The 23447-nt window shown below is 41.1% G+C and overlaps 1 protein-coding gene across 4 annotated transcripts in view; it reads left to right on the top strand.

The window, feature by feature from the left end:
* The window catches only part of CALN1 (calneuron 1), a 536504-nt gene that overhangs the window by 213644 nt on the left and 299413 nt on the right, over positions 1-23447 (top strand). The gene's annotated exons all lie outside the window — the stretch shown is intronic.

Raw genomic sequence — 23447 nt, 5'->3', positions numbered from 1 at the left:
ACGGATTTTTCCTTTGCACTTTCAGGACGTTTTTTGTAAGAGCTAAATGCAAACACATCTCCCTATTATGCTTTCAAATTGGGGCCATCGCGATCGATGAAATTAAAAACCCGCAGATCAAGCTACTGACCAAATGAGGTAGGTCTTCCCTCTCCTCGCGAGAGCAGGTGGCTGGAAAGCAGGTGGTTGGGTTGGTGCAGGTTCCTTCTTTTGCCCTTGCGAGGCACCCGGTGAAGGTGCTCGTGAAGACTGACCTGTCCCCAAGGGAGAGAGCTAGAGCGAGAAAGAGCAAACAGCTTGGCTGCCTAGGTGGCTGGAGTCCTGTTTGCGACAGTGGGGTCAAATCTCCAGGCAGTGTCCCATTTTTCATATAGAGTTTAGCCGATAGGATGAACCCCAGCCTGTCGAGTATGATAAGAAATTACCCACGGGGACCCTGAGCTATGTATCAGTCTAACACTGGTGTCGGGCTAGGCCTACTGGGGCAGCCTGTGAGGTTTTATTTCTGTTTCCCTTCCTAAAATGCGTCTCCTTCTATGAATGTCCTCCTCCCTAAGTCAGGTGAAGCCCTGGAAATAACAATGAGAAGAGCCCACACAGATCAGGGAAGAGAGTGTCCTAATACATCAAAATGCTGACATGTTCATCGGGTGAATGAATGCATGCATGCACGCATGCATGAATGAGTTCTTACGGTTTTTGTAGTTTTGTCCTGATGCTTAACGATTACACCCATGCATCCCTCCAACACAGCAGGAGACGAAGGTGTGAGTTAGATGTCTGATGAGGAGGACTTTGCGAGTCAGCCACGCTGAATCACAGTAGGTGTTTCCACTCGGTCACCAGGGTTTATGCTAACTTCAGGCATGTTATTCACGAGGATACGCGCTTTTGGAGAGGAGCAAAATCAAAAACCATCTCTCTTCAGTGAGAGTGGTCCTCTGCCAAAGGAAAGCAGGGGAGTCAGACGCCAAATAGAGAGGATAGAAAGTTCCTCCTCAATTCTATCCTGATGTTTTAATTTTCTTTGGGGAAAATCACCCGGTGTAAAGCAAGATGGTGTAACCTTGGGCTTTTCTATACCAGCATCGAACAACAGGGAACTTCTAGTCTTGCAGAATCCTAGAATCGTCCAGTTGGAAGAAGTCTTAGGGGTTGCCTCTACCTTCCCCAAAATGTTTCTACAAAACCCCAGTCTGCCCTGCCTCTCCATGAATACCTCCAGCACCAAGAAACTCCCTCTTCAGCATGGCGACCACTTTTATCTTTGGATTATTCTTTTGGGTTAGGAATCTGTTTCTTATTTGCAGATGAAGTTTGCTGCCTTCAGATTCCACCAGTTTGTCCTGGACCTTGTGATGAGACAGTGCAGAATCAGACTTTTGCATTTGATGGCCCACCAGATACCTGGTGGCAGTGATTATGTTCCTCAAGCGTCTTGTTCCTTAGATGGAATGCTTTCTTGTCCCCTCACCCTATTCTCAATTTGCTCTGGCTTATTATTTTAAAAAATATATTGAGATGTAGTTTCCATACACTATACTGCACACATTTAAGATGGTTTAAAGCAGGGGTGCCTGGGTGGCTCAGTCGGTTAAGCGTCCGACTTCAGCTCAGGTCACGATCTCGCGGTCCGTGAGTTCGAGCCCCGTATCGGGCTCTGGGCTGATGGCTCAGAGCCTGGAGCCTGCTTCCGATTCTGTGTCTCCCTCTCTCTCTGCCCCTCCCCCGTTCATGCTCTGTCTCTCTCTGTCTCAAAAATAAATAAAACGTTAAAAAAATTTTTAAATGGTTTAAAGCAATGTGATGAGGTTTGATAAATTATATACTTATGAAACTACCCCAGTAAAGAAGACATCAGAGGTTTCCATCACATCCCCAAACTTCCATCTGCTCTCCGCCATCCATTCCTTCCAACATACGCCCTGATCCCTGCTCCCAACTGATCTGCATTCTGTCACTACAGATTAGTTTTCATTTTGCGGAATTTCACATGAATGGAATCATGTGGTATTTATTCTTGCTTCGGGCCTCTTTGGGCATAACTATTCTGAGATTCATCCATTTTGCTACCTATCACAGGTCATTTCTTTTTATTGGTGAGTAGTATTCTCTTGGATGGATATGCCACAACCGGGCTATTTTTTAGCCATATACGGATGCCAAATAAAGCATTCTTGTTTATGTCTTGATAGAGACATGTGTTTTCATTTCTTTTGAGTCAACAACTAAAAATAGGTGGTATTATAGACTCAGTGTTTGCGTCCCCTCAAAATTCATATGTTGTGAACCTAATCCCCAATGCGAAGGTATTTGGAGATGAGGCCTTTGGGAGGCGATTGTGTTTTGAGTATGGCGTCTTCATTGGTTGGGATTAGTGCCCTTATGAGAGAGCACAGAGAGCTTCCTTGCCTCTTCTGCCGTGTGAGGACACGGCAAGAAGATGGGCATCTGTGATCCAGGAAGTGGAGTCTCACCAGACACCAAATCTGTCAGCACCTCACTGTGGGACCGCAAGACTCCTGAATTGCGAGAAGGACTTTTCTATTGTGTAAGTCGCCCAGGCTATGGTATTTTTGTTACAGCAGCCCAAATGGGCTAAGGCGGCTGGTTGTAGGGCAGGTGGATTTTTAACCTTCCGCCAGTTGCCAAACTGTGTTCCAAAGTGGTTGTGGCATTTTACATTCCTGTGATTAGGGTATGAGATTTCCAGTTACTCCGCATCTTTGCCAGCACTGAAATTATCAGTCTTTTTAATTTTAACCATTCCACTGGGGGTGGAGTGGGCATGTAATTGTGGTTTTTATTTTCATTTCCCTAATGACCTGCATCTTTTCTTGTGTCTACTGGTTGACTATTTGTATTTCTTCATTTGTGAAGGTCTGTACCAATTTTTTACTAGGTTCTCTTTTAAAAAAATTTTTTTTTAACGTTTATTTGTTATTGAGAGACAGAGAGAGACAGAACGTGAGCAGGGGAGGGGCAGAGAGAGAGGGAGACACAGAATCCGAAGCAGGCTCTGGGCTCTGAGCTGTCAGCATAGAGCCCGACGCGGGGCTCAAACTCACAAACCTCAAGATTATGACCTGAGCTGAAGTCGGTCGCCCAACCGACTGAGCCACTCAGGCGCCCCTGTTCTCTTATATTTAAGTATAAGAGCTCTTTAGGGGTGCCTGAGTGGCTCAGTCAGTTGAGCGTCTGACTCTTGGTTTCGGCTCAGGTCATGATCTCAGTTTCATGAGTTTGTGCCCTGCGTCAGGCTCTGTGCTGATAGCCGGGAGCCTGGTTGGGAATCTCTCTCTTTCTCTCTTTCTGCCCTTTCCCCATTCCTGCTGTCTCTCTCTCTCAAAAATAAATAAACTTGGAAAAAAGAGCTCTTTGTATATCCCAGATCTAAAACCTTTGTCTGATGTACATGTTGCAAATATTTTCTCCCAATCTATGACTTGCCCTCTCATTTTTCTCAACAATGACCTTTAAAGTGCTAATACTTTTATTTTCCTAAAGCACATGTATCATTATTTTCTGGTATGATTTATGCTTTTTGTGTTTAATAAATCTTTGTCTATCCCAAAGTCATAAAGATTTCTCCTACTTTTTTCTAGTGCTTTATGGTTTGTAGCTTTTATATTGGGGTCTGTAGTCAATTCTGAGCTCATTTTTATTTATGATATGAAATAATGGTCAATGTTTGTTTGTTTTTCATGTGGATATCTAGGTGTTACAGCATCATTTATTTGATTTTAGTTTTCACCTTTACCAGTGTCCTTTATTGATTTTCTTTCCTTTTTCAAGTTTGTATTTTAATTCTAGCTAGTTAACATACAGTGTAATATTAGTTTCAGGTGTAGGATTTAGTGATTCATCACTTACATACAATACCCTGTGCCCCTCTATTTTTTTTAATCACAAGTGCCCCTCTATTTTTTTTAATGTTTATTTTTTTGAAGGAGAGACAGCATCAGCGGGGGAGGGGCAGAGAGTGAAGGAGACACAGAATCGGAAGCAGGCACCAGGCTCTGAGCTGTCAACACAGAGCCCAATGTGGGGCTCGAACTCATGAGCCATGAGATAATGACCTGAGCCGAAGTCAGATGCTTAACTGAGCCACCCGGGTGCCCCACAAATGCCCATCTTAATACCTGTCACCCATATAGCCCACCCCCCACCCATTTCCCTCCATCAACTCTCAGTTTGTTCTCTGTCATTAAGAGTCTCTTATGGTTTGTCTTCCTCTCTCTTTTTTCTCCCCTTTTCCTATGTTTCATCTGTTTTGTTTCTTAAATTCCACATATGAGGGAAATCACATGGTATTTGTCTTTCTCCAACTCATTTCACTTAGCATAATACATTCTAGCCCCATCCACGTCATTGCAAATGGCAAGATTTCATTCTTTTTTATGGCTGAGTAATATTCCGTTGTAGGTATGTATGTGTATATATAACCATCCGTATATGTGTGTGTGTGTGTGTTATATGTATATATATCATATCTTCTTTTTTTTTTTTTTTTTTTTTTTTCAACGTTTTTTCTTTATTTTTGGGACAGAGAGAGGCAGAGCATGAACAGGGGAGGGGCAGAGAGAGAGGGAGACACAGAATCGGAAACAGGCTCCAGGCTCCGAGCCGTCAACCCAGAGCCTGACGCGGGGCTCGAACTCACGGACCGCGAGATCGTGACCTGGCTGAAGTCGGACGCTTAACCGACTGCGCCACCCAGGCGCCCCTTTCTTTTTTTTTTTTTTTTTTTTATATCATATCTTCTTTATCCATTCATCAGTCGATGGACATTTGGGCTCTTTCCATAATTTGGCGATTGTTGATAGTGCTGCTATAAACATTGGGGGGTGCATGTATCCCTTCAAATCAGTATTTTTTATTCTTTGGGTAAATACCTCGTAGCGCATTATTATAGCATCATTTATTAAACTAACCAACAAAGACCAGTCTTTTGTTACTGAATTATGTTAGGACCTTTGTAGAATATCAAACGATTACATATGTGTATAGATCTATTCCTTGACTCTTAATTCTATTCCAGTGATCTATAATTCTTGTATATATTTTTTCAGGTTCTCCATCCATTGTTTATTTACTTTATTTTATTTTTTAATTGAAGTATTATTAGCATACAGTGTTACATTAGTTTCAGGTGTACAATGTAATGATTTTACAATTTTATACATTGCTCCATGTCCGTCAGGATAAGTGACTCTTCATTCCCTTTATCTGTTTCACCCATCCCCCCACCCATTGCCCGCCCCCTGGCAACCACCAATTTGTTCTCTGTATTTAAGAGTCTGGTTTTTTGTTTGTCTTTTTTTTTCTTTGTTGATTACTGTGGTTTTAAAATAAATCCTGAACTCAGCTGAGATAAGTTTGTTCTTTTTTTTAAAAAATTGCTTCAGGGCCCCTGGGTGCCTCGGTTGGTTAAGCGCCTGACTCTTGACTTCATCTCTGGTCATGATCTCCTGGTTCATGAGATCGAGCCCCTCATCGAGCTCTGTTCTTGACAGCATGAAGCCTGCTTGGGATCTCCTCTCTCTGTCTCTCTGTCTCTCTCTGCCCTTCCCCTGTTTGTGCTCTCTCCCCCTCTCCCCCCGTCAAAATAAATAAATAAATATTACACAAAATTGCTTGGGCTTTTTGTAGATATTTAGCATTTTCATATTTATATGGAATCCAAATTATTAGTATCAGTGTCAGAGCCTGATGAAATTTTGATAGGAATTGCATTAGATCTGTAGGTCAGTTTGGGAAGAATTAAACTTTTAACAACACTGAGTAGTATTTGTCCATAAAGATGGTATCTGTCCCTATTTATCTAGATTTTTTCAGAACCTAAATAATCTTAAATTGAAGTTTGCAATTTAGAGGTCTTGCATATCTTTTGGTTAGATGGACCTTATGTTTCTTTTCTTCTTTCTTTCTTGCTTTCTTTCTTTCTTTCTTTCTTTCTTTCTTTCTCACTACCAACATGGAATTGGTTTCTATAATTTCATTTTCCATCTTCTCCCACTCCCATATAGAAATACAGTTGAATTTTCCTGTGAACCTCGTATTCTGTGACTTTGTTAAATGCATTGGTTAGTTCTAAAGTTATTTTGTAGATGCTTTGTAATTTTCTATATAAAACAGTCATATCATCTGCAAAGAGAGACAGTTTTACTTCTTCTTTTCAGATCTCTCTCTCTCTTTTTTCTTGCCTTTATCACAGTGACTAAGACCCATAGTCCCAAGGCGAATTCAAGTGGTGAGAACGGGCATTGTTGACTTGTTCCCAATTTTAAGGGGGGGGGAGCAGAAGCCTTCAGTATTTAAGCCTCAAGTGGGGTGTTAGCTGTGGGCTTTATCATATGGAGGAAAATACCCATTATTCCTGGTTTGCTCTGAGGTTTTGTCATGAATAGGTTTTTCATTTTGTCCAGTGCTTTTCCTGCATCTAACTGGAATGACAGAGCGGTTTTCCGCTTTATTCTGTTGAAATGGTCAATTACCTTTATTTTTGATGTTTGGATGTTAAACAAGCCTTACATTCCTGGGATAAGCCCTACTTAGTTAGTTTGTATCTTTGTTTGTCAGCATTTTTTTTTAACTGTAGTTTGCTTTTCCTGTAATTGCACGGTCTCCTTTTCTCCAGTTCTTGCTTGGACACAGAGCACCAGGGCTGTGCGTGTTGCCGGTGCAGAGAGACGCCTCCTGTCTCTGAGTGTTCTCGTCAATGGTCGCTGTTGGAAGAAGTGACAAATGGTCGGTCTGAATGCAACCGACAAGATATTGAAGCACTTTCTTGGTAGACATCTCACATATCCTCATGGCATCCTTTGTAGGCAAGGATGACCCTGTTTTTACTCAGGGGAGTCTTGGAAAGCTAAGAGATATGCAGCAAGGCTTTGAACAGTGGCTGTAAAAATGCACGCTGTTTGATTCGGCCTTTCCACGGGTTTCTTGCCCTCTGCCTGGTCACAGTCAGCCTGGAATCTGTGGGTCTGCTCTCTGTAGATCGCCCTTTCGCTGGTGAGTCTGTGACTGTGTTGGAGAATGGTGGTAATAAACAAGGGCCAGAAGCCAGGGACACTGCTGGGCCGTCTCCTGCTCTCATTCTGACCCTGGCTGTGCTGCTTCATAGCTGTGTGACCTGCGACAAATTTCTTGATCTTTCTGGACCCCGGTTTCTTTGTCTTTCAAATAGAATAATGATACATTCCTGGTCAGATTGTAAGAATCAAAGATAACGTGTGTGTGTGTGTGTGTGTGTGTGTGTGTGTGTGAAGGTCTGTGTACATAAATGGTACTTTAATATTTAAACTCTCTGAACTTTAGTTTACTCATGTGTGAAGTAAATATAAAATGTGTAAAAATGAGAATGACCCCAGTGTTGTTTCGGAACTAAGATGAAGAGATTAGCACCTAGTACGTAGTAAATCCTCAAAAACTTCTTTCTCTCCATTCTGTTCCTGCTTTTTAGGCCTCATTGTGGCATTTTGTCCTGCAGGTCAACAAATTTGTACTAAGAACATAGCAGGATAACTAATACCTGCTTTCTAGGTATTTACAGGTTTTACGGGTTTTTTTATTCCTTAATTTGTCCATTTACTTATCCAGCCATTTATTACAGATCCTATCTCATTCCCCATGCATTTTAGAAATGAATTTTATGACACTTAAAAAAATTTGTTTTGAGAGAGAGAGCGAGAGAGCATGCATGTGAGCCAGGGAGAGGAGCAGAGGGAGACAGAATCTTAAGCAGGCTCCACACTCAACATGGAGCCTGATACGGGGCTCAATCCCATGACCCTGGGATCATGACTTGAGCCAAAATCAAGAGTCAGATGCTCAGCTGACTGAGTCATCCAGGTGCCCCATATTTGGTGACACTTTTCATTATTTGGAGGTCTACAGCTCTAGCTAATGACTCTGAAGCATACTAGTCTTTTGGGAGCTGGGGTGACAAGTTTAAATCAGCCGATACTTAATCTTGACTATGTGAAGTCCTATGCAGGATTTATCATTATATCCTAAGTTCCCACAGGTATGAGTTACCAGTATTTATTTTCAGCTCAATTATTCAGCTCATCTCCAATCTGTGATAAAATATAATAAATGGCTCTTTGTTTTTCTCTGAGTAGATCAAAGAATCCGGATATACATAGATTTCTCAGTTGTTTTGAATCTTTGGTAAAGACATGACAGTTACAGATGCCTAAATTTCAGCTAAGAATCACCCCCCACTCCGCCCGGAGCTGAGATTCTGGGGTTCTTCCTCATGCCCGATGTTTTCTGATCTCTGGGCCTCTACTTACACAAGATCATGGGGCACCTGAGTGACTCCATCGGTTAAGTGTCCTACTCTCGATTTCGACTCAGGTCATGATCCCATGGTCAAGGGATCGAGCCCTGTGTTGGGCACCGTGCTGAATGTGGAGCCTGATTGGGATTCTCTCTCTGCCCCTAACACCTTCCCTTCAAAATAAATAATTAGACGTTTTTTAAAAAAGTGATTCCAATCTATTTTTTTAAAAAAACCCATGATCACAAACTTTTAAAATCCTTCGAAAGGTTGTTTTGCCAGTGGTTGTAGCTGCTGTGCATCTCGTTGGCTTAGAGTGGACCCCGTGATCAAAGATGGTTGCTGGAAGAACACGAGATTCTTTCTTAACTAGGTTCAGAGTCATTAAAGCCATAAAGGGAGACGCATATGAGAGGGTGGAACTAACTAGCAGCAAAAGAGAAGTTAGAGGGAGGGAAGGGGTATAAACAATAGGCAAGGGAAGCCATAGAGGGTGAATGGGAAATTTCACTTTTTTGAGGAGCATTTTTCTCCTTCAAGTCTTTTTCCAAAGAAGGAGGTGCCATGTAATGAGAGTTCTGGCCCTTCATTCACTGATGATGCCCTTTTCTCCCACCACACCAAGTATGTGGAAATGTAGAGGAAGGGGTGAGAAAGGCGTAGATATTACCGGGTGCATCCTTGGAAGAATGCATCATAATGGGACACAGCATGAAGCCGGCAAGTGAAGGGTACTGTGGTAATTGTATCAGCCGGGTTATAATGAAGAAAAATATGATAATAGACTGAATGAAGCTGGCGTGGAGTCAGAACACCATCCTTTTTAGTTTTCTAGTTAAAATCCGTAAATCTGGTTTTGAAAATATATTGGAAGAGACAGATGGGCACCGTGTCTCGTTTCATGCAAACATTATAAATAAAACATTTCTTGTAACCCTTGGAATTTTGTTTGCTGCATTTTAAAAGATCTATATTTTAAAGCCCTGAGCTGTAGATTCACTAGAAAATGTAATTTTACTACTGATGCTAAACATAAATACATATCCATGTAATTGTCTCCAGCTCGAATAGCTCGTTTTTTTCCAATTTATTCACAGTCCGCTTCACAAATAATCAACTTTTGCTTCCCCGCCCGGAAGATCATTGAGTTTGTGGATTGTCTGTGTGAATATTTCATCTCAGGACCTCATCCCAGTTCGTAACCCAAGTCACTCTTTGCCTTTTGTCTTTTTTGTTTTTTTTTTGTTTTTTTTTTTTAAATAAAAAGGGTGTGTTGAGAAGATGTCAACTAATTTTAATGTTAACTCAGGGGAGAAATTTGCTGTCTAAGAACAAAACAAAACAACACAAAACCATCATGATATCCCCAAATCAAATACAAATGGTTTCTGGTCATTAACACGGGTTAGACAGATGTGGCAACAGACCCCTCTCACCTGGATGGTAATTCTCCCCTCAAGTTAATGTCTTAGCATGTTGAGAGCACTTAGGAATTTACTCTTCTTATTGGCACAATCCTAGCCTCTTTATCCTGCCCTGACCATTTGTGCCAAGTGTTTGGAGCCTGGGGTAATCAATTCCTATAGCTCCCTTGACATGACCGTGATGTTTCATAAATATTTCCTGACCTCTTAAAAATGTAGCCAAATGGCTTGAGTCAGACCAGATAGTTTGGAAATTAGGATGTTAGCTCGCAAGTGGACCCTGTGGATTATTTTCTCCAACATTTGCCTTTAAGGGAAGAAAAAGCATCCCAGAGATATTAAGCAATTCTCCAAATTCACAGAGCACATGAGTAGTAGTGTCAAAACTAGAATGTTTGTCTACTTATTTTTAGTCTAGTATTTTCTTTATTAAATCATTTTGGTAGCAGCCTTAGATACTTGGTTGATTCTAACATGCTTGTTGGTACTCTTTTCTTTCCTCCCTCCCTCCCTCCCTTCCTTCCTTCCTTCCTTCCTTCCTTCCTTCCTTCCTAACTTCCTCCCTCCCTTCCTTCCTTCCTTCCTTCCAACTTCCTTCCTTCCTTCCTTCCTAACTTCCTTCCTTCCTTCCTTCCTTCCTTCCTTCCTTCCTTCCAACTTCCTTCCTTCCTTCCTTCCTTCCTTCCTTCCTTCCTTCCTAACTTCCTTCCTTCCTTCCTTCCTTCCTTCCTTCCTTCCTTCCTTCCTTCTTTTCTTCCTTCCTTAAAGTGTAGTTGACATACAATATGATATTACTTTTAGGTGTGCAACATAGCGGTTCAATATTTGCAAGTGATCACAGTACATCTAGTTATGATGTCACCATACAAAGTTGTTATAATACTATTGACTATATTCCAAATGTTGTACATTACATCCTGGTGACTTATTTATTTTATAGCTGCAGGTTGTACCTTTTCATCCCCTTCACTTCACCCATCCTCTTACCCACCGCCCCTCCAGCAACCACTGGATTATTTTCTGCATTTAAGAGTCTGTTTCTGTGTTGTTTTGTTTCCTCTGTTCTGTTTTTTGTAGATTCCACGTATAAGTAGAATCATATGGTATTTGTCCTTCTCTGTCTGGCTTATTTCACTTAGCATTATACCCTCTAGTTCCGTTCATTTTTTCTGAAATGGCAAGATTTCATTCTTTTTTTTTTTTATTGCCGAGTAATATTCCATTATAATGCATCTCTCTCTCTCTCTCTCTTTTAGTTTACTTATTTATTTTGAGAGAGAGAGAGAGAGAGAGAGCATGAGTAGGGGAGGGGCATAAAGAGAGGGAGAGAGAGAATCCCAAGCAGGCTTTGTGCTCTTGGCTCAGAGACCTATGCAGGGCTGGATCCCATAAACTGTGAGATCATGACCTGAGCCAAAACCAAGAGTTGGATGTTTAACTGACTGAGCCCCCCAGGCGCCCCTCATCTTCTTCATTCATTCATCTAATCGTGGACACTTGGGCTGCTTTCATATCTTGGCTATTGTAAATAATGCTGCAATGAATACAAGGGTGTTGTTTTTGAAATCGTTATGGTACAATAGTTCCCGTCTGAGTTGATAATGCAACGCCTGTAAATTGCTTAGAGCCTAGTAAAAGTCACCAAGAAATGTTAACAATTCTTATTTTTTTTCTTCTCCTCTTCCTCCTTTTATTACCAACTGCTTTACTTTTATTTTGATATTTTCATGCTAGAGGTTGCCCACACGTAGACTTAAATCTACTGATAGCCTTTGAAGAACACTCGGTCTATTTACAATTCATTCGCTGCTTCCTCCATGGTCCGTTTTTAAACTCTCTTGCCTGCTGGAAGTCTTAGTTAGAAGGAATAAAATCGTTAGTTTTTATCAGTTAAGTAACGGCAAGTAACAGAACTGTTGATGAACAGTGGCTTAAATCACAAAGATAATCATTGGTCATTTGATAAGAAATCTGAAAACGGACAGGTTATAGCAGATGAAGCAACACAGCGATGCCCGTAAGTCTTCAGGCTTTTTTCAGCTTTCTCCCCTCTCACAAGTAGCTGTTGGCTTTTTGTCCTCACGTTTGGTGCTATATGGTCTCAAGATGGCCATCTACTAGCATCACACGGACATCTGCAGCGTCAAGGAAAAGACAAGGGCACAACAGCTTCGCCTCCTGTGACTCTCTGTTTGAGAACAGAAGCTTTCTCGTCAAGTGTTTACTGGTCAGAGCGGTAAGACATGGACAGACAGCCCGAACTGCCAGTGAGGCTGGAAAAGAGAATGTTTAGCTTTTCACTGAGTAAAGGATGGTAAAGGAGAAGGGAGGTTAGGAGCGGCTGCTAGGTCAACCAGCTAAAAGGATCTGTCCTGGACCACAGTGGTGACTGCCGGACATGCTGCGTGCCCTTCCTTCATGGTATCTGGTGTGCATTCCACCTGTTACTGGGAGACAGCCTCGTTGCTGGAGTTCTGCTTATTTCCAGACAGCTTTAAGTGTGAGCACTACAGCTAAAGATCTTGTTTAGACATCGCTTAAAAAATCTGGTGATTCTTGGGGCGCCTGGGTGGCTCAGTCGGTTAAGCATCCGACTTTGGCTCAGGTCATGATCTCAGGGTCTGTGGGTTCGAGCCCTGCATCGGGCTCTGTGCTGACAGCTCGGAGCCTGGAGCCTGCTTTGGATTCTGGGTCTCCCTCTCTCTCTGCCCCCTCACCCCCAACTTACTCTCTCCCTCCCTCCCTCCGTCTCTGTCTCTCTCAAAAATAAATAAAAACATTTTTAAACATCTGATGACTCTTATCTGTTTCTGTAACTTTCTGGGTTCTGCCATCCTTCTTAGACCTAAATTTGTGGGCAGTTGCCTCGAAGAAAATTTGAAACGATAGGTTCTGGTGGGTTGATGTCATGCTGAATCTGTTTTTTTGCTGTCTGGGTCTTTAATCTCCTATCTTGGTAAGGCTTCTCTTACTTGCTTATACTTTTTTAAAGCTTTTTTTAAAAAATGTTTTTATTTTTATTTTTGAGAGAGAGCGCGAGCACTATATTTAGTGAGTATATATATATAGATTCACTGCTTTTAAACACACACACACACACACACACACACACACACACACACCTGTAACCATGTGTATTCATTTCCTAGAGCCGCTGTAACAAAGGACCACAAACCGGGGGGGGGGGGGGTGGGAGGAGAGGGCTTAAACAACAGAAGTTTATTGTCTCCCAGTTCTGGAAGCTGGAGGTCTGAGATCAAGGTGTTAGCAGGGCTGTGCTCCCTCTGAAATGTATAAGGGAGAATCCTTCCTTGCCTCCTTTTCTAGTGGTTTCCAGCAGTCTTTGGAATTCTTTGGTCTGCAGCTGCATAATTACCGTCTCTGTATTCATCATCACATGGCCTTCTCCCCGTATGTCTCTGCCGGCACATGGCCATCTTCTTAAAATGACACCCAGCATCTCATCTTAACTAATTACATCTGTCACGTCCGTATTTCCAAAAAAGGTCACATTCTGAGGTCTGGGAGTTAGACTTCAGTGTATCTTTTGGGGGCACGTAATTCAACCCATTTTGCTATATTATATAACTCTGTATGTTACACAGGGGATAGGGGTCAACTGACATTTTTCTGTAAAGGACCTGACAGTAAATATGTTAGGATTTGTGCACCATATTCTTTTATGCACCATATTCATTTATTTTTTGAGAGAGAGACAGAGCATGAGCAGACGAGGGGTTGAGAGAGAGGGAGACACAGAATCCCAAGCAGGCTCCAGGCTCCAAGCTGTCAGCACAGAGCCCGACGCCGGGCTCGAACTCGTGAACCGCGAGATCATGACCTGAGCTGTAGTCAGATGCTTAGCCGACTGAGCCACCCAGGCACCCCTGTGTCCCATATTCTCTATTGCGGCTACTCACGTTTGTCTTAGTAGTACAGAAGCAGCCACTGACAATATGTAAACAAGTGAGCATGGTTGTGTTATAATAAAATTCTATTTACAAAAATAAGAGCTAGGCTGGATCTGGCCCGGGGGCTGCTGTTTGTTGGCACTTGCATTAAAACATTTCTATCACCCTAGAGAGTTCCATCAGTCCCGCCTTCCTGTTCAGTCCTCTCCTCCCATAGGCAAACACTGTGCAGCGTTCTGTCACGGCAGATTCGTATTTTGCCTGTCTTTGGACTTCATGTATGAATGGAATCACACAGTATGTGCTTTTTGTGTCTGTCTTCTTAATGTCTGTGAGATCCAACCGTATTGTTATGTAAGTCAGGATTCTTTTGTTTTTCCAGCTCTATTGAGCTGTAACTGACAAAGTTGTCGTGTATTTCGGGTGTGCAGCGTGATGATATACACCTGTGGAAGGATTACCGCAATCAGGTTAACAAACATGTTCATCACCTCCCACAGTTGCCTTTGCGTGTGTGTGCGTGTGAGAACTCTTAAGATCTACTCTCTCACGGGTGTCGGGGTGGCTCAGTAGGTTGAGTCTCTGACTCTTGATTTCAGCTCAGGTCATCAAGCCCTGCGTCGATCTGGTAGCGCCGAGCCCGCTTGAGATTCTCTGTCTCCGTCTCTGTCTGCCCCTCCCCCACTCATGTGCATGCACACATTCTCTCTCTCTCTCCCTTCATCTCAACATAAATATTGAAAAAAGATCTATTCTCTTAGCAAATTTCAAATATGTAATACAGCCTTGTTGGCTACAGGCACCATGCTATATATACCCTGGGTCCTTAGAACTTATTCAACTTATAACTGAAAGTTTGCATTCTTTGACCAACATGTTGTCATTTCCCCCGTCCCACAGCCCCTGGCAAGTACTTTCATTCTCTGTTTCCCCGTGTTTGACTTTGCTTTTAGATTCCACGTGTAAATGATACCATACAATACTAGTGTTTCTCTGTCTGGTTTATTTCACTTAGCATAATGCCCTGAAGGTCCGTCCACATTATTACAGATATCAGGATTTCCTCCTTTTTGTGGCTGAATAATATGCCTTTTGTGGCTGAATAACATATTATGGTTATATACATTATATATGGTTATATATAGTTATATATAAAGATATATGTAGATATATACTTCTTTATCCACGGATGGATACTTCAATATGGGTTGTTCCCATATTTTGACTGTTGTGAACAATGATACAATGAATGTAGGAGTGCAGATAACTCTTTGAAATAGTGATTCCATTGCCTTCAGATACTCAAAAGTAGGATTGCTGGATTATATGATAGATCTATTTTTGATTTTTTGAGGACGCTTCATGCTGTTTTCCATAGTGGCTGCACCGATTTGCATTGCCACCAACAGTGCACAAGGGTCGCCTTCTCTCTATATCCTCGCCAACATTTGTTACCTTTTTCTTTTGCTAATAGACATTATAACAGGTGTGCGGTGATACCTCATTGTGGTTTAGATTTGCCTTTCCCTGATGAGTAGCGTTGAGCATCTACTCATATAATTGTTGTTGGCTGTTTGTGTATCTTATTCAGAAAAATGTCATTGCCCATTTTTAACAGGCTATTTACTTTATTTTTTATTTATTTACTTTTTTTTTTTTTTTTTTTTTTTTTTTTTACTATTGAGTTGTAAGTGTTCCTTACATATTCTGGATGCTAACCTCTTATCACATATATGGTTTGCAAATATTTTCTCCCATTTGGTAGATTGCCTTTCCATTTTGTTGACAGTTTTCTTTTCTGTGTAGACACTTTTAATTTAGTTTAATATAGTTTAATTTAGTTTAATAGTTTAATTTACTTTAATATAGTTTAATTTAGTTTAATATAGTTCTACTTATTTATTTTTGCTTTTGTCGCCTGCGTTTTTGGTGTCCTATCCAAAAAATCATTGCCAAGACCAATGTCAACAAGATTTTCGCCTGTTTTCTTCTAGGAGTTTTATGATTTTAGGTCTTATATTTAACTCTTTCATCAGATTTGAGTTGATTTTCATGTATAGCATAAGGTCCAATTTCATTCTTTTGTGTGTGGATACCCAGTATTCCCAGCACCGTGTATTGAAGTGACTATCCTTTTCCCATTCTTTATTTTTGGTGCTTTTGTAAAAAACTCAGCTGACTATATATGCATGCATTTATTTCTGGGTAGTCTATTCTGTTTCATTGACTTGTGTGTGTGTGTGTGTGTGTGTGTGTGTGTGTGTGTGTGTGTTACCAATACCTTACTTGTTCTGATCCCTGAAGCTTTGTTGTATAGTTTGAAATCAGCACGTTTTCTGCTTCCAACTTTGCTTTTCTTACTTGAGATTGCTTTAGCTATTTCATGTCTTTTGTGGTTCCATGTGAATTTTAGGAGTGTTTATCTATTTCTCTGAAAAATTCCATGGGATTTTTAAACATTGGTGTATAACATATTAGTCTTAGGTGTACAACATAATGATTCAATATTTGTCTATATTGCAAAATGATCACTGTAATAAGTCTAGTTAACATCTGTCACCATACATAGTCCCAGGATTTTTTTCTGATGATGAGAACTTTTAAGGTCTAGTCCCTTAGCAACGTTCAAATATTCAAGCCAGTATTTAAAAAAAATTTTTTTTTAAACATTTATTTATTTTTGAGAGACAGAGCATGAGCAGGGGAGAGGCAGAGAGAGAAGGAGACACAGAGCCCGACACGGGGCTCGAACCCACACACTGTGAGATCATGACCTGAGCTGAGGTCGGACGCTCAACCGACTGAGCCACCCAGGCGCCCCTCGAGCCAGTATTTTGAACTGTAGTCACCATGTTGTGCATTACATCCCCATAACTTATTTACTTGATAACTATGAATTTGTATCTTTTGACTCCCTTCCCCCATCTCACTCCCTCTGCTGCCAGCCACCAATCTGTTCTCTATATCTATGAGCTTGTTTTTGTTTGTTTTTAGATTCCACATATAAGTGACATCCTATGGCATTTGTCTTTCCCTCTTGACTTATTTCACTTAGCATAATGCCCTCGAGTTCCATCCACATTGTCACAAATGGCAGATTCCCTTCTTTCTTGGGGCTGGATAATATTCCATGGTGCATATATGCCACATACTTTTATCAAATCATCCATCAGTGACAATTTGGGTTTTTCCCCCCATATCTTTGCTATTATACGTCATACTGCAGTGAACATGGGGGTTGTATATATCTTTACAAATCAGCGTTTTCTTTTTTTTTTTTTTTCAGATAAATACCCAGAAGTAAGAGTTGCTGGATCATATGGTAGTTCGATTTTAAATTTTTTGAGAAAGCTGAACAGTGTTTTCCATAGCGACTGCGCCAGTTAAACACTGTTACCAATAGTCCACATTGGTTGTCTTTTCTCCACATCCCCGCCGACACTTTTTTATCTTTTTGATAATAGTCATTCTAAGAGGCGTGAGGTGATGTCTCACATTGTGGTTTCAGTTTGCATTTCCCTGATGATCAGTGAGGTTGAGCACCTTGTCAGGTCCCTGTTGGCCACCTGTACGTCTTCCTGGGAAAAATGCCCTTTCCAATCCTCTGCCCATTTCTAAATGAGTTTGTTTGATTTTTTTGCTGTTGCGTTGTAGGAGCTCTTTATATATTTTGGAGATTCATCCCTTATCAGGTGTAGGGTTTGCAAATATTTTCTCCCATTTGGTGGGTTGTCTTCTCATTTCGTTGACGATTTTGTTTTCTGGGCAGGCTCGTTGTAGTCTGATGTAGTCCCAACTTGTTTTATAGTTTTAAGTGTATAGATCTTTCACCTCCTTGGTTATGTTCATTCCTAAGTATTTTACTCTTTTTGAAGCTAATATAAGTGGGATTCTTTTCATTGCTTTTCTCAGTAGTTCATCGTTAGCACATAGAAATGCAACTGATTTTTGTATGTTGATTTTGTGTTCTGCAACTTTACCGATTCATTTATTCTAAAAGTGTTTTGGTGGAGTCTTTCTGGTTGTCTATATATAAGATCATGTCATCTGCAGAGACAATTTATATTTCTTCCTTTCTGATAATCATTAATGTGGGGTATCACATTTATTGATTTGTGTATGTTGAACCAGCTTTATGTCTCCAAGATAAATCCCACTTTGTCATGGGGTATGATCCTTTCAATGTGCTATTGAATGAGGTTTGCTAATATTTTCTTAGAGATTTTTACATATGTGTTCATCAGGATATTGGTCTGTAATTTTCTTTTTTTTTTTTTTTAATTTTTTTTTTAACGTTTATTTATTTTTGAGACAGAGAGAGACAGAGCATGAACGGGGGAGGGTCACAGAGAGAGGGAGACACAGAATCCGAAACAGGCTCCAGGCTCCGAGCTGTCAGCACAGAGCCCGACACGGGGCTCGAACTCACGGACCGCGAGATCATGGCCTGAGCTGAAGTCGGCCGCTCAACCGACTGAGCCACCCAGGCGCCCCTGGTCTGTAATTTTCTATTCTTGTAGTGTCCGTATCTGGCTAGCACTAGCCTCAAAAGAATGGGTTTGGAAGTGTTCCTTCCTCTTCAGTTTTTTCCAGGAGTTTGAGAAGCATTGTGATTAATTCTTCTTTAAATGTTCGGTGGAATTCACCATAAAGGTATTTGCTTCTGGAGTTTTCTTTATTGGGAAGTTTTCAATCTCCATACACATTATTAGTCTCATCATAAATTGTATTTCTTCATGATTCAGTCTTCATAGGTTGTATCATTTCTCGAAATTTATCCATCTCTTCTAGGTTATCCAATCAGCAGGTGGAAAATTATTCATTGTAGTCTCTTATGATCCTTTGCTGATTGTAAGGTCTGTCCTTTGATTTTTTATTTTATTTATTTGAGTCCTTCTTTCTGTTTTTCTCAGTGTAGCTAAAGGTTTGTCAATAGTGTTTCTCTTTTCAAAAGAACTCCTAATTTCATTGATTTTTTTCTATTGTCTTTCCAATTTCTACTTTGTTTACCTCTGCCCTGATTGGGCTTTGTTACTCTTTTATACCTTTACCTTCTTTTTTTTTAGTTTCTTGATGTGTAAAGTTAGATTGTTTATTTGAGATATTTCTTTTCTTTTTTTCAGCTTATTCATTTATTTTGAGAGAAAGAGAGCAGGAGGGGCAGAGACAGAGGGAGAGAGACAGAGAGAGAACCCCAAGCAGGCTCTGCACTGTCAGCACAGAGAAGCACTGTGGGGCTTCAGCTAACAAACCCTGATGTCACAACCTGAGCTGAAACCAAGAGTCGGAAGTGTAACTGACTGAGCCACCCAGATGCCCAAGATCTATCTATCTATTTCTTTCTTTCTTTCTTTCTTTCTTTCTTTCTTTCTTTCTTTCTTTCTTTCCTTCTTTAAACATAGGCATTTATTGCTATAAACCTTATTTTAGTACTGCTTTTGACGCATCTTATAGGTTTTGGTATATTAGGTATATTAGGTATATAGGTATATTAGGTATAGGTATATAGGTATATTGGTATATTAGGTTTCCATTTTTGTTTGTCTCAAGATTTTTTTTTCCCATTTCAATGTCTTCCTTGACACATTGGTTCTTCAGGAAAGCGTTGTATAATTTCCACATATTTGTGACCATGTTATCAGAAAAGATGCTTGAGGGGCACCTGGGTGGCTCAGTCGGTTAAGCATCTGACTTTGGCTTAGGTCATGATCTCCTGACTTGTGAGTTTGAGCCCTGTGTTGGGCTCTATGCTGACAGCTCAGAGCCTGGAGCCTGCTTCAGATTCTGTCTGTCCCTCTCTCTCTCTGCCTCTCCCCTTCTTGTGTGCACACACACAGTCTCTCTCTCAAATAGAAGTTAATGTTAAAAAAAATAAAAAAAATTTAAAAAAAAGAAAAGATGCTTGATATGATTTCAGTCTTCTTAAATTTGTTAAAACTTGTTCTGTGGCTTAACATATGATCTGTTCTGGAGAATGTCCTGTGTGTGCTTGAGAAGAATGTGTATTCTGCTGCTGTGGGTGTAATGCTCTGTATATGTCCGTTAGGTTTATTTGGTCTCACGTGTAGTTCAAGTGCAGTGTTTCCTTATTGATTTTCTGTCTGGATGATCTATCCATTGTTGAAGGTGGGTATTGAAGTCCTATACTGTTATTGCATTGTTATCAATTTTCTCCCTTCCAGTCTGTTAGTACTTGCTTCATATATATAGGTGCTCTGATCTTGGGTGCATCTTTTTTTTTTTTTAATTGATGAATAGTACTCTATTGTGTGTGTACTGCAATTCGATTACCCACCCTCGATATCGGACGAGTTGTTTTCACTTGGGGCTGTTATGAAGAAAGTGGCTTTAAGACTTTTTGTACACTTTGTGTGTGTGTGTGTGTGTGTGTGTGTGTGTGTGTGTGTGTGTATTCTTGTTTATCCTGAGTAAATACTCTGAGGTAGAATTGCTGGGTAGGTATATGGTCGATTTTATAAGCCACTGTCAAACAGTTGTGCAAAGGCGTTACACCATTTTACACGCTCACCAACTGTTGTGAGGGATCCAGGTGTTTTGCACCCTCATCAGCATTTGGTGTTGTCGGTCATGGTAGCCAATCCAGTGCATATACACCAATATCCCATTGTGATTGTAACTTACATCAATCATTGTGATGGCTACTGACCTTGAGTGGATTTTCTCTCTTGTTCTTTCTTTGTTTTCTCCCTCCCTTTCCTTCTCCCCCTTCCTCCTCTCCTCCCTCTCCTCCCCCCTTCCTTTCTTCCTTCCTACCTCTGCTATCAATTCCTGAATGAGGGATGTGGGTTTTTCTTGTCCTTCCTTTAATTCTGTTTATTCTTGCTTCGTGTGTTTGGAAACCCTGTTATTATGTGCATATGCATTTATCTGAGGATTGTTGTAACTTCTTGGCGAATTGATTCAGTTAGCATTATGAAATGTCTCTTTCTCTCTCTGTTCATACGTTTGGCTTTAAAGGCAGCTTTTGCTGATGTTAATGTGGCCATACAAACATTCCTCTTTCTTTTACTGCCCTCCTCTCTGTGTTTTTAATTTAAAGTGTGTATCTTGTATGTGGCATACGGCTGAGTCTTGACATTTTATCTTGTCAGGAAATCTAGTTTTTAATTGGAATGTTTAATTGACTTACACAAAATGTAATTATTGTATAATTGGGCTGCTTTCTACCTTTTTGTTATTTGTCTCCAATTTGATCCATATGTGGTCTTTTCTGTCTGTTTCTCCTCTCCTGCCTTCTTTTAGGTTAATTGGATATATGTTTTGGTATTTAATTTTAATTCCTCCATTACATACTTAGCCATACTGCTTTGATTGTGTGTGTGTGTGTGTGTGTGTGTGTGTGCGCACGTGCGTGCACATGCATGCGTGCATGTGGATGCTCTAGGGATTACAATATGCATCCCTTATCACAGTTTACTTAGATTTAATATTCCATTTCATGTAAAATGTTAGAAATCTGTGATATTCTAATTATATATATAAACAGAATATTACATCTGTACGGTATGTTACCCATCTATGAGTGAGTACATGTATATAACATCGTATTCTCTCTGTTCTGTTTGCTAATGTTGTCATGCGCGTGACATCTACTTATATCATGGATTCATCAATATTCTACTTTATAAAAATTTCATCAGCCAGCATTTTTTTAATTAAGGGAAGAAAAAAGTAAACGTTTTTATTTGCCCGATTATTGTGCATTTCCAGTGCTCTTCTTTTGTTCTTATAGATGGAGTTTCCATCGAGTGTCATTTGCATTTAGGGCTCTAGGAGACAAACTCCTCTAGCTTTATTGTATCTGAAAATGTCTTCTTTTTGCCTTAGTTTTTGAAAGATGGTTTCAGGAGGATATAGAATTCTGGCTCGAAAATTCTTTCATTTCTCCCCAGCGGTGTATATATATTACAATACTACCTGATACCTTGTGCTATATGTTATATATAATATGTACCATATAAGACATGGCATATACTATCTATAGTACCTATAACATATACCGTACTTCTGTGTATATACATACAGACAGATCTTGGAGCTAAGCCTGCCTCCCCCGATAATAGCATCAAAACAATGTCAACTTCTAGACTTGTCTCCGCCACATTACAAGAATCACTGCCTTGTTAACCCAGAGTAATTAATTCTACTCTGCCTGGCAGATTACCTCTTCCTTCTGCCAGTTCCACATTTTAGAGTCTGTTACCTGCAGCCAGTCTTTCAAGTCTCAGATTTCTAGACACTTGAAGCTAGCTGTCAGTTTAGCTGTAAGTAACCAAAAACCAGTGCCTTAAACAAATAGGATGCATTTTTTCTTACATGGGAAGTCTGGAGGCAGAAGTCACCAACTTGGGTTCCAAGAATCCACGACACCATGCAGGCCTCTTCTTCCATCTCCACCACCCCTTTACGTCATCCTTTCTTTTCTCTTTGTCTTTCTGCTGGTATCTTCGCGGTCTCAGTAGGAGCTGTTGAATCTCCAGGCGTGGTGACCCGACTGAGGAGAGCAGGGAGGAGGGAGATTCAGAGTGACCACTTGCCTGTCCTTTTCATCAGCAAAGCAAAAGCTGTCCCAGAAGCTCCTTGCCAGTTTCTGCTTCAGTTGCCTTGTCCATGACTGGGTTCCGTGGTTCCCCCTACTTGGAAAGGAGGCCGGGAAGGCGAACGTCCTGCTTCTTGTGGCTCTGTGGTGAATGGGTATGGAAGGAGGGTGGGGGAATGAATGTGGAGACAGTGTAGCCGTGGCGATGCCCCCACAGTGACATGGCTTCCTTTGTCTGCGTCATGCCCCCGCCCCGCCTCTCAGAATCTCAGGCTGTAGGGAAGTGAGAAATATCCCCTTGCTATCACAGTGCTTTGGATCCATGAATTATTTATCAGGGTTGGGACGGATCAACGATGTCCGTATTGAGTCACCACTAAGCAGCAGAGGCTAGCGATAGCATTGCATAAAAAGAAAGTATTCTTTAATGCTGAAGATTTGGACCGATGTCCCCTCTTGCCTGTGTCCTTCATGAGAGCGCAGAGGGGAGCTGATAATTTTAGGGTGGCTCATCTCCAGCTAACACTTCAGTGGAAGAACCACATTCTACTGATCTGCTGTGTCGCCCTTGTGTAATTTCTAGCGCAGACTGACAGGGTGAGGAAATGCCAGTTGGACTTGTTTGGGTTGGTTGCCCAGCCCAGCCTGTGCCTTTGTGTTCCTTCTTGTCCGTCTTTCATCGGACATCTCAAAGGAACCTCCAAGTTATCCGCATCTCCTCTTCCTGTGTTCCCTGGCCCAGGGAATGACAGTCTACCTGTCAAGCTGTTGAAATCTTCAGGAACATCTGTTTCTCTCACCTGCAGTGACAATTAATCACCAAGCCCTGTCTCTCCTTCCTCCTAAATATTTTTCTGTGCCTCCTTCCTGTAAATCTCCACTGCCAGCAGACTGCATTGCACCTCAAGTCCCTGGTGGTGTTTTTGGGTGCAAATAGAATACCCAACTTAAGAAAGCAGCTTAATCCAGAAGAGGCTCTTTGTTTGTTTCTTACATGGTAAGAAGTGAGAGCTAGGACCGTTCCGGGGCTAATTCAGTGCGTTCAAAATGTCACCAAGACTCAGGTGCTTTTAAATTTCCCACTCCACTACCCTTAATGTGACAGTGATGTGGCCCTCGTGGGGTTAAGATGGCTGTGACAGTTCTTGGCGTCGCTCGCAAGCACAGCCACGTGAGAGAAGAGGGACCTGTCTTGCTTGTGTCACTTTCTGTGAATGAGGAGCATCTTCCTAAGATGTCCCTCTGCAGCCTTACTCCCAAGG

This window comes from Puma concolor, chromosome E3 (genome assembly GCF_028749965.1).
Source record: "Puma concolor isolate L17-30 chromosome E3, mPumCon1.1.hap2, whole genome shotgun sequence".
NCBI lineage: Eukaryota > Metazoa > Chordata > Mammalia > Carnivora > Felidae > Puma > Puma concolor.
This window is presented reverse-complemented; position numbering and strand designations above follow the sequence as displayed.